The sequence below is a fragment of the Triplophysa rosa genome, linkage group LG13, assembly GCF_024868665.1.
Source record: "Triplophysa rosa linkage group LG13, Trosa_1v2, whole genome shotgun sequence".
Taxonomy (NCBI): Eukaryota; Metazoa; Chordata; class Actinopteri; order Cypriniformes; family Nemacheilidae; genus Triplophysa; species Triplophysa rosa.
This window is the reverse complement of record NC_079902.1, coordinates 23,496,004-23,508,740: the sequence shown is the minus strand read 5'-3', so window position 1 is coordinate 23,508,740 and position 12,737 is coordinate 23,496,004. Positions and strand designations below refer to the sequence as shown.

The 12,737-nt window shown below is 37.2% G+C and overlaps 1 long non-coding RNA gene across 1 annotated transcript; it reads right to left on the bottom strand.

The window, feature by feature from the left end:
- Positions 1–6,669: 6,669 nt before the first annotated feature.
- On the bottom strand, positions 6,670–10,757 carry LOC130563350 (uncharacterized). Its single transcript, XR_008964108.1, has 3 exons — positions 10,080–10,757; positions 9,937–9,977; positions 6,670–6,874 (listed from the first exon to the last, which is right to left on the bottom strand). It is a non-coding gene; the product is annotated as an uncharacterized LOC130563350 (long non-coding RNA).
- Between the last annotated feature and the right edge of the window lie 1,980 nt (positions 10,758–12,737).

Here is a 12,737-nt window from a genome sequence, read left to right as displayed (position 1 = left end):
TAAATCTAAAGTTTGCCAGAATGTTCTGGGTTTATTTTAGAAGCCGATTCAATGTCCGCTCCACACACTACTTTTATCACCATATAAACACAAACAAAACACCACAATGCATTTTGTCCAGAAAAATAGTAAACAGTTTTAACATTTATAGTATATTTTAAAACTGACTACTTCATTCACGTTATTCATTCCACTAACAATGGGAGTGTAATTGTTAAAACACATAAGGAGCATGGAGGTGTAAAATGAATATAGATTGTTAAGGTACAGTAAAAAACCTAGATTTGAGTACATTTGATGAGAAATGTTTGAGTTGATATTGAGATCTTCAATAAGATTGAGTTTTGATTGCAGACGAGACAAATCTGAGCTCAGTTTGACACATTTGTGACATTTCTGACTCTTTTTCTCAGGAGAAATATCTGAGACGCAGATGATTTAAGTGAAGTTTCCATTTGCTCTTCATTTAATCTCATTGACATCTAAAAGAAATAATTGAGACATTAAAGAGATCTGTGTTTTTTATTTCTTTTGGGCAGTTCTTCAGACCTCATTTTAAGAGAAAGAGAAGGATAAATTTTGATTTGCATCTCGATGTGCATCTGAACTGAATTTCTGTGGGACATTTGTGTGGTATGAACCCACCTGTATTCTGTATGTGTGCGACAGATCCGGCAGCCACACAGTGCTATTCTAAAACAAACAAGAGACGTTTCCTGTAGGTAGAAAAGAGACAGCGAATCTTCATCTCCCGTGCAAGCAGACCTGAACACAGTCACTTCTGTCACAGCTCCCCGGAGCTTCATAAATCACATTTGCTCAAAATAAGTGAATTTTACAAAATCTGTCCACAATGTGACTCCTTTCACACCAACATCAAAGAATACAATGAATATGAACGAACTAAACAGAATGTAAATGTTCTCAATGCTGGAGACGTGTTTTTGTGAGATTCCTCACGACAATATTGAGTTAAAGAAAGTCACACAGAATATTATGACTTCACTGGATTCCCATGATCAGTAAATCCCAAACAGAAAGCCCAGCACGGTGTGTGACAGGCCCTGATGGACTACAGAGGTCAGAGGTCGAGAGAGAGGCTCTGATGAGAGTCTATTGTCTGAGACCTGGCACTGGGGATAGAATGTACGCTCTATTTTTATCCGGTGTGGAATTTGTCTAAACGCTCGTAGCGTGGACGGGTTTGGCTGACATCCAAATGCATCGGGCTACAAATCCCACACTGCATGAGAAAAACAAGACCTCAGGATGCCTTTAGTTTCCTAAGGATTCTGATGTGATCTGACGGTCCTTTTAAAGGAGCCTGACATCATTTCCTGTTCCAGCACACCTCCGCCTCGGTGACAATGCTGACAGATTACAAGAAATTAAAAGAGCACTTCACCCAAAAATGAAAGATCTGTGATTGCTTTCTTACACAATGTCATTCCACAGCTTGATACGAAAATTTTTAATCATTTTTTCACACTGATTTACGCGTTAACTGCACTATGGAGCAATATTTGACAGCATTTATTCATCTTTGTTAATGTAAGTTAATGCACTGTGTTCAAAGTAAGTCTCAATTGTTTCTCATTGACATCGAAGAGATTAAACGGAGAGCAAATGGAAACGTTTCGTGTGTCTCAGGTGTTTCTTCAGAGAAAAAGAGTCAGATGAGACGTCAACAATGTGTCAAACTGAGCTCAGATTTGTCTCGTCTGCAATCAAACGTCAATATGATTGATCTCAATATGAACTATTCTCATCACATCCAGATCCAGATTGTTTTACCGATTACACTCTCATTTGATTCTCTTATAAGCAGTTTTAGGAGAAACATCTAAGACTAAGTTGAGACTGAAACACAACTGAGAACTCTTTCAAATCCCCTGAGAAATGAAAGAACAACTACCGTTCTCCTAAAATAGTAACAGCATTATTAGTTTTGGGTAAAGACTTGAACAAATCAACAATTGAAGAGTTTGGTTCCAAAATGAGATAAATCCGTTTTAAAATATTTTCTAAAATCATGTTTTTTAAAATGTTGTCATGTTTTTATTGTGTTTTATTGTGTTAGCTAGCTGTATTTTTTGAGCTATGACTTAAATCAAAACAAACCAGCTGCAGTTTCATTGATATTAATTGGAATGCACAATAAAAAAACATGATCTCATTTTGGAAGCAAACTCTTCAATTGTTATTTGATCTAATTGCAAAAAACAAGAACTTATTATGCTCCAAATCACACCATAAAGACAAATTGATGCACAACCGCTTCATCTTTATCAGGCACATTTGTCTGACACAGATCGCTGGATGTATGCACACATCCACATGACAGAAGAGCATGCCATGAGCTCAGAATCAGGAGAGATATATTCAAACGCACACACACCAGACGTCAGACTCCCTAATGAAGTCCTCTCATGCAATCTGTTTTTGCGTCATGCTAGCGCTTCGCTTTTACCAAACCGACACTAGCGTTAAACTCCCCGGCCAGATCTTCATTCCCATCGCAATCATCTTTCTCATCAGCTGCTTCATTGCTTTGAGAAGAGACACAACACTTTCAATTAGCTTTCGTGATTTGGCTTTGTTCTCTTATACGGGTGGCGCTCATCCGCCGTGTGTTCGCATTGTTAGAATCTCATGGGCTTCTTCTCAATCTCCCCTAAACCCATTGAGCTCATGGCCTCTTCCATCTCGATTTATTTCACTTTCTCAAGAGCTTCGGTCTAATGAGTCATTCTCATATTGGCTGTAAACAAAGATGGAAATGCTGAGGAAATTGGGACCAGTTACGTTGACCCCTGACCTCACTCACAGTAATAATGAGAGATCCAGACGCAGGAGGAACTGCAGCGAAACAATTCAAGACAGGAATAAGGTGGGGGGAAACACTGTTACAACAAATGAAGGGAATGGGAGGACAGGCGTGTTCGGAGAAAACAACAATAAAGATGCTAAAGAGGGATGCTTTAGAATTTAGACAACAAATATAACAACAGGACATGTGGAGTATATACGGTTTCAAAGTGACAACATTAACAGACATTGGTGGACTGCACTTAACTTCCGGTGCACATTCACAAACAACAGAGCGCCTGTAGATTATTTCTGATAACAATCAAAAGAAACCGAGAAGAAGCGTTACTTGACTAAACTTGTCACTCCAATATTCTGAATTTAGACTGCGATACCAAACTCAACCGCTAGATGTCAGTGTACCATATGTTTTTTTTCGATGCGACCAAACTACAGCACCCATTCAACAAATTGTTCATTTAATACAATTATTACATAATAAAATAAAAATACAAATTAATATGAACATAAATGAAACAAAACTTAAATAGTTATGTTATTTACACACTATCCAGACCGATAAACACACAGACCGGAAGTTAACTGCAGTCCAGGCGCGTGAACAGTCTATAAAACGACAAACCAAAGATATTAATATGAATAAGATGCGTCACTGCCATTGAAACGAAAGGCGAGGAACGCAACGATCAATATGGCCGCCCTAGCAAAGCATTGCGCATGCGCAATATCTACAGCAACATGAAAAAATAATGTTTTTAAGCGCTATTTGATCATAGGAAACAAACGTTATGGTTACGTATTTTTAAATGTTGTTTTAAAATATGTCGTTTAATTAGGATTTTAGCCGGCGATTAGAAATATCAGTATTCCTATTCACGTCTTGTTTGAATTACGTAACCGCTTTGCAAAGATGGCCGCCGAGTGGCACGACTTCCCTAAACGGACTTTGGACAAACCCTTGAGTCTGTGAGCTCACTAAATGTGTCAAAAACAGATTTTCTTTCTTTTAAATGTAAGTCAAAAAACAAACATAATCCAGACATTGTGTATGAAACTGAAAACCTCAAAAGAGTTCCAACATTTCTCAAAAATGAACTTTTATGGATCCAGGGATTTCGCGCACCCCAAATGACAAACATGAAGGTTTTGCTGACAGATCTGAAAAATGATAATTTACATAATCATAGCAGATAAAGCATTGGACAGACATTTTGAAATGAAAGTCAATTGGTGTTAGCCAAGCAAAGGTTGTGGTTTGATTCACACATACAGATATCTTGAATGAAGTCACTTTGGATATAAAAGCACGTGTAATGTTGCGTGTCCATCACTGGCATCACTGGCATATCCAAGAGTCTGTCAATCAACTTGTGGCTCCGTTCATGACCCGGTTCTCATATTCTACAATATACACAATAAAAACAAAACTATAAATACAATAATAATTCAACTTATTTCTCTTAATTTACATTTTCAATTTCTGGATATTAAAATGATTCAAATATGAAGTCAAAATATAAAACAAAGACCACTGCTGCTTAACAAGAGCTCATGTTGGTCCTCAGTCCTCAAAGTTTAATAAGTCATTGCTCACTGTTGGGCTCTTTTCACTGTGATATGGAATCTCATCTAGTATTTCATACATGGAGTATGTGTTTGTTTCTAGAGTAAACAAGTCCGACCCTGTGACTGTTCCTGTGTAAGTTTGTACTTGTATGTGTTTGTTTATGCATGTGTACCGTCAATCTGTGTTTTATATGTGTGTGAGTGAGGAGAGCAGAAATGTCCACAGTGAAACAAAGCCAGAGCCGGGTGTGTGAGCACTACAAAAATAAACACACACACACAGAATGAAAATACAAAATGTGTATGTGTCTGTTTCTGTGTGTGTGTGTGCGTGCGTGTGTGTGTGTGCGTGTTCATGTTTGTATATCCCGGTGGGGACCTAAACCTGAACGCACACCAGCACATGGGGACTCGTGTCACCGTGGGGACCAAAATTGAGGTCCTCATGGGCACAAAAGCTTATAAATTGTACAGAACAATATTCTTAAAAAATCTAAAAATGCAAAAAGTGTTCTATGATCTTTAGGTTTAGGGATAGGGTTAGGGATAGGGGATAGAATATAGAGTTTGTACAGTATAAAAACATTACGCCTATGGACTGTCCCCACGGGGATAGTCAACCAAAGCCTGTGCGTGTGCTGTGCGTGTGTGTGTGTGCGTGTGTGTGCGCGTGTGTGTGTGTGTGTGTGTGTGTGTGCTGTGCGTGTGCGTGTGTGTGTGAGAGAGAATGCTTCTACTTTTAATACTTTTGAATAAAGTAATAACACCATAAACTTTCTGTGAGATGCCCACAAGGGAGAGCCGGATACGTGAGCACTACAAAAATAAACACACGCATGCACACAAAAAGGTAAATGCACATTCGTGAAATGTTTTGTGTGTTTATAAAGACAGCAGGATTTTTTTGAATCTTTACCCAGCTCTCTGATCACGTGCTTCTCTGTCTTAAAAGGAAAACACATGGCTAGCATTAAAAAATATGTCTCTTCTATGAACAGTTTCCATATAATATTGGAGTTTCTATAAAGAAAGTGTTTATGTAAATAATAAACATTGAAAAAAGTGTGTCTGTAATTAAAAGGAGAGCACATCAACAGTATTTCAGAAGTTAATGATCTTTATTCCAGAACATTTGATGTATGGTGTAAACAAAGTTTACATCTGGTTTGTTTTGTAAGACTGTAAATAATCAAAAGTACCTGAATTGAAGAATCACCTTCAGACGTTGCAGTGCTAATCTTAAAAACTTATTTCAAAACTTATCGTATTAAGAAAATAAACAAGAAGAGTTTGACATGAGACATCTGTTTAGCATCATGAGCGAATGAAATATGTTGTCACCGTCTCTCAGGAGTATATGAATGAAGAGAACGGGGCCTGTATTTTATCACGCTTTATTGCTGCTGGTCCACCGATGGAGCCGGACAGCTGTTTTAAAACAAGAGCGCAAGTGAAGCGTTAACACAGTTATTGTTCTCACTCATCTGGGGTTCAACTTGAATTCTGAAGCGAACAGAAGATTCCTGCTGTTACGTCAGATTGTTTTATTAGTGCTTCCTCCAGGAAACAAAGACTTCTTTAAGGATTATGTTACAGTAAACACGGCACTCCCTGCAGATGAGAAGCAGAAGCTGATGGACAAATAATTGCTCAACATGAGACGAGAGAAAGTTATGAACGGTTTTCCGAAGCAACACACCTGTGTATCATTACTGTCGTTGAGGAAAAATGACTGGTGAGATCTCTTTAACATCTCCATTGTTTCCTCCTGGACATCAATGAAATTAAATCAAGAGCAAATTGAAAGTTTTCTTAAGTCTGAGCTGTGTCTCAGATATTTCTTAGAAGAAAAAGAGTCAGAAATGTCACAAATGTGTGTGTCATTAGAGTTTCAGAAGAGATGGCAACACAAACTGAGCTCAGTTTTGTCAAGTCTCCAATCAAAACTCAATATTATTGAAGATCTCAATATGAACCCAAACTCATTCAATTTCAACACATATAGATGTTAGACGTTATCTTAAATGAAACCTGGTTGGATTTAATGTGTAATCGAATGACATGTACACATTTTTAAGCACAGTTCCTGTTTCCAGATACTTTTTAGGGCCAGTGTGTATTAGCATCCTTGTAACTGTTCACACAGCTTTAAACTCCATCTGTCATGACTGTCAGTAACTATTATTATTCTATGCAGGCAAAACTATGTGATATCATTAAATATAACCCGACTGGCGCTGCCAAAGCAGAGATTATTCAAGCTCAGGTTAGGAGAAGCCGCTGGTGATATAACAGCTAGCGAACACACTGGAGGTCTGAGGGTTTGGTGTCTGGGGCAGATTTATGTAAAGGGGATTTGTTCAAACCTTCAGCGGGATTCAGACCGGATCAGAGAGCTCTGCAGAAATCCTCAAGCTGGGCTTTAGTGGAGGAAGATCCGTACCAGAACAGACCGCTCACAATCTCTCACATCTCAGGTCTGAATATTCACAAAGAAAAGGTATGTTAAAGATTAGTGTAATATGTAAGACACAAAACTTTGTCACCCTTCATTCACCTTCGTGTCATTCTATCACCGGATCCATTTTTTTCTTGCGTGAAGCACAAAATAAGCAAATGTCTGAGCTTCTGTTTATATGACAAGAAAAGTGTATCGTTATGCCTACTGCGAACATCCAAGTGGGTAAAAGGGCACCAGAAGTAAAGAGATTTAAGATCTTAGAGGATTAAAATTGTAAACTTTCCTCACACAAATCAACGGTTTGACTTCAGAAGTGTTGGGATATTGAGCGTGAGTCATATTTTATTTATACTTTATAGAATACAATGCTTGCTTAATGGTGCTTTACTGCCATTACTGGAGCATGAAAGTGATCTAGTTTCATTATATTAAAAATAAGATGAAGATTCTACATAAGGTCTGAATGATTTTCCACCAACAGACCAAACCATTCTGAGCACAGTTTCACAACATCAACCATTCATCCAATGGTGGAAACCCACAAGGAAATTTGTTTTGGGGGATAAAGCTCCATTAAAGAAATTTATCTCAAGTGTTGTGACATCATAATTATGACATAACCAATAGTGTGTGTGTACATTTCAATTTTTCTTTCTTTATTTAATGAACTGACATACGAGGGAGCTTATCCTGGAACATTTTATCTTACAAGCCAACCATAAGAATAGTACCATAATAACAAGTGGGGATGGTAAAAAGAAGTTTGTTTCAATAAAGTTTGAAAGGATTTCAAATTAACAGCAAAAATATTTGGGATACTTCACCCAAAAATGGAAATTCTGTCATCATTTACTCACTTTCGAGTTGTTCAAAATCTGTATAAATGTCTTTGTTCTGATGAACACAGAGAAAGATATTTGGAAGAATGCTTGTAACCAAACAGTTCTTGGACTCCATTGACTCCCATAGTAGGAAAAAACACAATGGTAGTCAAAAGTGCCCCAGAACTGTTTGCTGTCCTACATTCTTCAAAATATCTTCTTTTGTGTTCAGAACAAAAAAAATTATAAAGTATTTTTTCCTACTATGGTAGTCAATGGGGTGCAAAATCTGTCTGGTTACAAGCATTCTTCCAAATATCTTTCTCTGTGTTCATCAGAACAAAGACATTTATACATATTTGGAACAACTCGAAGGCGAGTAAACGATGACAGAATTTTCCTTTTTGGGTGAAGTGTCCCTTTGAGTTCTTTAGAACGACACAACCAATCAACTTTACCGTCCACCGGCTCCACCCACAAGGAAAAAAACATGCATGAAATTCTGTTAATTAAACAAACAAATATCTGCTGCCGCTGATTAGCTCATTAGGTCTTAAAAGAGATGAATCTCAGCAGCCCGGCTCATCCTCTCTCTCTCTCTATTAACATCCCCTCCTTGTCTGCCCCATCACTTACACCAGCCCGTCTGATTGCTTTACATCCAAACCTGATTGATCACATTGGTATTTTAGTCTTAATTCACCTCTCTTGCATCTCGATGGGATGTCTGGCTATAATCAGATTGGGAATGAATAACGCATGGGGCCAAATGAACTCTTTCTCCAGTGGGACTATTGCATTAGAAATGAAACCAGTATAGAGAATTAATTGTAAACGTTTTGTGGAGGAATTCATCACCCTATTCTAAACAAATCACATAAAAGGTTTTGGACATTTTGAGCTTGATTCAAGTATTTATGTTGCTTGCTCTGTCAACATTTCACAAGGCAGACAGATGTTAGTAGCGCATGAAATACAGATAAATGAAAGAGGTAAAAAGAAAATATGGGATGGGAATAGACTTCTGTCCTGAGACGGCTGCCACGGCACTGAAACATTCTTCTGTACGTCTCTGTAGGTGAATCAGAATGATGACATCTTGTTAACAATAAAAAGACAACGCTAATGTTTTTAATGATAATGATTTATTATGCCTGAAGGATAATGTGCATAGCTAATTCCTTTCAAATATATTGCCCAGTAAAAAAAAAAAGAAGTAAGTCTTTTTAAGGAGTTAGTAAAGAGTAAACAGGATGAAATTAGTAAATGGGACGGAATGAATTTTCATTTCTCATGAAGTGCTTTATCTTCAGTGACAAGCAGGCGTGTGGATGCAGCACCTGTGGTGCGATGATGAATGTTCTCCGTGAGACCGAGAACATACACACATGTGAAGAACAATGCTTTCACACCGAGAAAAACAAGAAACAGATTAAACAATATCAGCTTACTCGTCTCTTACATGACAAAGAATAAACTTCAGTTTCATATTTCTGCCCAAGAGTGAAACGAGAGAGAGTGTATAGAGTGCGGTCCACAAGTCCAGACTGAAAACCTTAACATTTGTATTTATTTTGATTGAAACATTTGTATAAAAGAAATACAAATGATTCACGCTGGGAAAACAAGTCTTTGCCGGCTTGAGCATGAGACATAAAGACACAAAACATTACTGTTAAATCAAAGACAAAGAGCTTTTAAGTTTTCTCCGTCACCACTGCAAACATGAAACTGGGTCAGAATGTTCTTGTTTCCCATCACATGATCCGTAACCTGTTAAAGGATGCGATCATGAAATATGTATAAATGTTTACATTTTGGATTGTGTTTGCCAATGTAATTTGTGAATTACAGCACTTAGAGTACATGAGTGAGAGACTATACTGTCAGTCTGATTAAACAAAAACACAGAGAGAGAGATATTTACATATATTATAAACCACTTTAAGTTGCACTACATCACACTTTATTTTATTACTATAATTATCTTTCTTTTCGTTTGTTTACATACTTGCACTATTTGTACGAAGCCCAGCTGCAATACGAATGTACATTTTGTCATGCCAATAAAGCACACTTAAATTGAATTGAAAGAGAGAGAGAGAGTTAATATGGCACATTGTGACGTTTTTGTTAAGGCAAAGCTTTGAACAGGATGATTTGTGTCTAAAAATAAGTTTCTTAAAATCTGAAATTGTGACACACTCACACGCACGCACGCACGCACACATACACACAAATTCAGTTACGATTGCTTACCGAGTCAAAAGAGCCCAAGTCTTGATGATAATCTGGATATCCTGGACAAAGTAAAACATAAATAAACACTACAAACCTTATTATTACAGATAAGACAATTAATGACACAAACAAACAAACATTGACTTTCAGACAAGTTTCACCTTTTCACTTTCCACAATGATGGCAGGTGCAGCTGATTGTTTACTCTGTGAAGGTGAAGAAATGACAGTGAAGTCGGAATTCATCAGACTCGGTGGACAGGAATTAAGCAACGCTTGTCTGGGTCATGATAACAGTTTGGCACGGCGCTCTCAAACCATTTCACACCATCGTATCCCGCTTTCATTATGTGAAAGATTCCAGACGGCCAGGTTTACAATACACATCGACCTGACAGAAATATGAAATACAGTACAGTCCTCTGTGAAACTGATTACATGCATTCAATCTTTCTTCTTTCTTTCTTTTTTCTTTCTTTCTTTCCTTCTTTCTTTCTTTCTTTTTTCTTTCTTTTTCTTTTTTCTTGCTTCTCTTTATTTCTTTCTTTTCTTTTCTTTTCTTTTTTCCTTTCCTTTCTTTTTCTTTTTTTTCTTTATTTGTAAAATGCATGTTAAAGATACAGTGCAGGTGTATCTCTCTGTGTTCTCTTTCATATTCTGAAAAGACGTAATTTTTGAATTTCAAAAACAAACTGCAGCGATTGAAAAAGATCACAATGTGCTGGTCAAGCTGTTCTTCACTTGTTGTTTATCTGTTTGGTTCTTCAGACTGAATGAAATGAGCTCCAGATGTTGAGATGTACACATAGCGCTCAAACTCTAAATATGGCTGAAAACGAGTATCCTGTTATTAAGGTCCATTATCTTTCCCTCCAGGACTAATTCATAAAAAACTCAAATTCAACACAAGCCAAACAGAACAGAACATTCTTATTCAGTATCCTGCAGAGATGTCAGGAACACCATAGATGAGCGTCAGAGCAATGGATGGGATTCCTCCCGCTCTATGATGATAGTGTCTTGGATTTGTTTAGACATCATGGAAAACTCGGATCAGTGGTACCTGCGTCCTGAAATCGTTCTGTTGTTTTCTCAAACACGCTGATTAAAGACAGAATTATTCACTCGTGTTGGGATTACATTTGTTAGCAAATGTTCAAACACAGCCTGTAGTCTTTAAAAGAGGCACACGCTGTTTTCTCTGACCATAAATAGCTTTAATCTGGCAGAAGAACAGTCGCAGAAAATGAACGTGAGTTGACTGCATTGCAGTGAGTGTTTATCTGTGATTACTGTGTTGAGGGATTTCAACAAACCCAATGCCAAGAATTCAACTTAAGAACATCACTCGTCCTGTTCGCTTGGGTGATGGAGAATAAATGAACCATCAAATCACGCTGACTGTCCACAGAGACTTGAGCTGCAAATATATTAAAATTACTGTTTGAAAAAGTGGCAGAGAAAAGCTCTCAAATGAATAGATATATTGTTTTGGTAACGCAAGAAGAGTTTATATAAAATGAACGGTAATACTTTAGTATAGGGACCAATTCTCACTATCAACTAGTTGCTTATTAGATATCTATTTTTATCATATTGGCTGTTTATTAGTACTTATAAAGCACATATTCAACATGACCATATTCTACTTCCCTAATCCTACCTAATACCTAAACCTAACAACTACCTTACTAACTATTAATAAGCAACAAATAAGTAGTTTACTGATGCAAAAGTCATAGTTAATGGTTTATTAATACCGAGAATTGGACCTTAAAATAAAGTGTGACCAAATGAACAATAAACTGTACAGTAAAAAAATGTTGCTGCCATACATTATAAGGTATAATCAAACTGGCTGTACATCTTGTCTAATAATTGTAAATCTTGACTCGTGATAAGTTGCTGTAACTGTTTTGTAACTTTTTTTACTACTTAATTATTTTGATGAAGTAAAATATTCAAGTATAAGTAAAGTGCATTTTTTGTCTTTGGGGAACCAAAAAATGATTCTTCTATGCTGTGAAGAACCTTCAGCACCTTTTTGTGTACACTTAAGTATTCTTGAGAAACATAATTAAATATAATGAAGTATTTGAAGTATACTTGACTAGTAGTTGTGTTTACTCGTTTATTTAAGTAAGCTATAACTTTTTTCCCACACCCACTTGTAGTAAAAAATACTCCCCAAGTATTACTGAATTGCTGTAGTACACTTACAAGTACAATAGTACATTGATATTAGTATACTTACTACATAAAGTAGCCACACTTAAAATGTATATGAAGTGAATTTAACGTGTTCTTCATAAAATGAACTTCAAGTTTAGTACTTTTTGTAGGGGTAGGCTAGCAGGCACACTGAATACAAGAGGAATCTAAGTGAAAGCTATTTTCACCTGCTGGGTAAATAAACAACAAAAATCTACAGACTGGAATGTGACAGAGCTGATTTAGCATGCCAGAACGCAACCACCTAGCAACACACCTCAGAACACCTTAGCGACCACACAGCAACATCTCGACTCGCATCCTTCAAACTGTAATATACTCCCAAGTCAAAGTGAGACGGTTGTGTTAATCACATCACAGTCAGACCAAACATTCCTCTAATGTGTCTCAGAATGCCAAACACTGTGATGCTTTTTTATTACGGAATGCTGTTGGAGATGCGGTCGATACTCAAGTGCTCTCAAGACACACAAAGCAGAGCTGTGACTTTAAATCATGTGGTGTGTCCGGAGTGCAAACGTGAGCCTGCAGGTGCACCTGCCAAAATGAATCCATCAACGTTTCACAAACGTTCTGTTTTGTACCTTT